The following is a 2,805-nucleotide window of genomic DNA, read 5'->3' as shown; positions in this document are numbered from 1 at the left end:
AGAGAAACGGACAGCAACTTATGCATACTTTAGCTTACGTAACCAGAAAAAACAAATCAAGGTGTGGGGAGCAAAACATTTTTGTCAGCTGCTTGTGAAAACCAGTTCCCTTCTCAAACTTCATAAAAGAAAGGTATTGATTCTTCTTTAGTTATAGCCCTATCCATGGACAAGTTATTGCTATAGCCAGTTAAAACCCATCCCAATTGATCAGTGACTTATGCCTCAGTACTTATGCCTTTGAAGTCAGCCAATCAGTAGCAGCCCATGATTCTTAAAGCCAGACAGTCAACAAGGGCTGCTCCAGTAGTTGTGCTTCCTTGGCTGAAAAAGAACCATTCCCTAAATGCTTCCTTGGCTGAATGTTAGCTGATCCCTGAATTCTATGCTTCTCAAAATCCTATAGAGAATCATTGTTTGCAAACATACTGCTTTCCAGGACCAGCTATCCCTTGCTTAGTAAGCAATAAATTCGGCTTCTATGTTTATTTGTTTCAGATTATTTGAGGGTGATTGAAGGAGGGACTTTCTTTCACATACTACAATAGAAAAGTTTGATCCCTCACCCTGTTTCCTGATCTGAGTTGGCTGTCATACACAGAACTCATCAGTTAAGGGGAGGCCAGATCTCCTTGAGGTAGGACCTTGTAATGCCATCACAACTTTATATGATGAACACTCCCCCAATACTTCCCCCAATGAAATCTGAAGCCATTTACCAGGGTAGGTATACACTAAAATAAGGAAGATGTCCAGATCTGAGAGACCACTTGGCCCCCAGTAAGACTGGAGTTTATGAAAACCACTGTAAATGAAATCCTGGTCCAGGTTTCTTTTATATGAGGCCCAGTAAGTTCATGGATTCAGTATGTACCCATTTCCTCAAAATGTCTTTTCTGACTTGGAGCAAGAATCATTAATGTAGGAAGGGCTGTATAAAATGCTGTCTCCAGCTAACATAGTAAATCACAATCACTATTCTATCTTGGGTAAATTTCACAGGTTAGCATCCCCTCAAATAACAAGTATGCAAGGGTTAAGGTTCCCAACATCTGCCATGTCTCCCTGTGTGGCAAAAAACAGATAGATCATAGAAGGGTAGAACAAAAATTTAATTAAGTGGTAGCCCCAATAACAGTTGCTCTGTGAGATGTGGTATCTTTACTGGAGCAGATCAATATAGCTCAGGAACTCTGTGTGTAGCTACTATGGCAAGTGCATTCTTTCCTACCTTGATAAGTAAAAAGGAGTAAAGGAGTTTGTTTTTATAAGGAGGTTACAGCTCACTACCATGTTCCAGGGACATAATAACTTTCCTGCCCTCCAGAAACACATGATCTGATCTGCAAGGACCTCAATTGTCCTGACGGTCTGTAGACTATCACATTTGTCCACTCTACCAATGATATCATGTTAATTGGATCTGGGGAGCAGTGAGTAGCAATACTCTGGATGTCCTAGAAAGACACATTGCATGCCAGACATTTGGAGATAGACCCTACAAATGTTCAAAGCCTGCCATATCAGTGAAGTTTTAAGGGTCCAATGATCTAGGGATGTCATCTCTATGAAAAGGACATGTTATTATACCTTATATCTCCAATCATGAGCACAGCTCTAGGTGTACCCCTTGTGATTTAAGAGATAGCATATACCACGTTTGGGATTAGTGCTCTGACCCTTTTACTGTATGACTCGGAAGGTTTCCAGATTTAGGTGAGACCTAGCGCAAGAGAGGGCTCAGCATCAGGCTGCAGTGCAAACTGTCCTACCACTCAGGCCACATAACCCAGTAGATCCAACTGATCTAGAGGTTCTTATTGTAGAAGAAGATGCAGTGTTGGGAAAACTGGACAGCTGCATGTAAACAAATGAAAATAGAACACCCCCTAAAAGCATACACAAAAGTAAACTCAAAATGGATTGAAGGCCTAAATGTAAGGCCAGACACTATAAAGCTCTTAGAGGAAAATATAGGCAGAAGACTCTTTGACATAAATCACAGAAAGATCTTTTTTGATCCACCTCCTAGAGTAATGAAAACAGAAACAAAAATAAACAAATGGGACCTAATTAAGCTTAAAAGCTTTTCCACAGCAAAGGAAACCATAAATAAAAAGACAACCGGGCTTCCCTGGTGACACAGTGGTTGAGAGTCCACCTGCCGATGCAGGGGACACAGGTTCGTGCCCTGGTACCGGAAGATCCCACATGCCGCGGAGCGGCTGGGCCCGTGAGCCATGGCCACTGAGCCTGCGCGTCTGGAGCCTGTGCTCCACAACGGGAGAGGTCACAACAGTGAGAGGCCCGTGTACCACACACACACACACAAAAAAGACAACCCTCAGAATGGGACAAAATATTTGCAAATGAAGCAGCTGACAGGATTCATCTCCAAAATATACAAAGAGCTCATGAAGCTCAATATCATAAAAACAGACAATCCAATCAAAAAAGGGGTGGAAGATCTAAGTAGACATTTCTCCAAAGAAGACAAACAGATAGACAAAAAGCATATGAAAAGATGCTCAACATCAATAATTATTAGAGAAATGCAAATCAAAACTATAAAAGGTATCACTTCACACTGGTCAGAATGACCATCATCAAAAAATCTACAAACAGTAAATGCTGGAGAGGGTGTGGAGAAAAGGGAACCCTCCTACACTGTTAGTGGAAATGTAAATTGGTAGAGCCACTATGGAGAACAGTATGGAGGTTCTTTAAAAAACTAAAAACAGAGCTACCATATGATCTAGCACTCCCACTCTTGGGCATATTTCTGGAGAAAACCATAATTAGAAA

This window comes from Lipotes vexillifer, unplaced genomic scaffold (genome assembly GCF_000442215.2).
Source record: "Lipotes vexillifer unplaced genomic scaffold, Lipotes_vexillifer_v1.1 scaffold622, whole genome shotgun sequence".
In the NCBI taxonomy this organism is placed as follows: Eukaryota; Metazoa; Chordata; class Mammalia; order Artiodactyla; family Lipotidae; genus Lipotes; species Lipotes vexillifer.
This window is presented reverse-complemented; position numbering follows the sequence as displayed.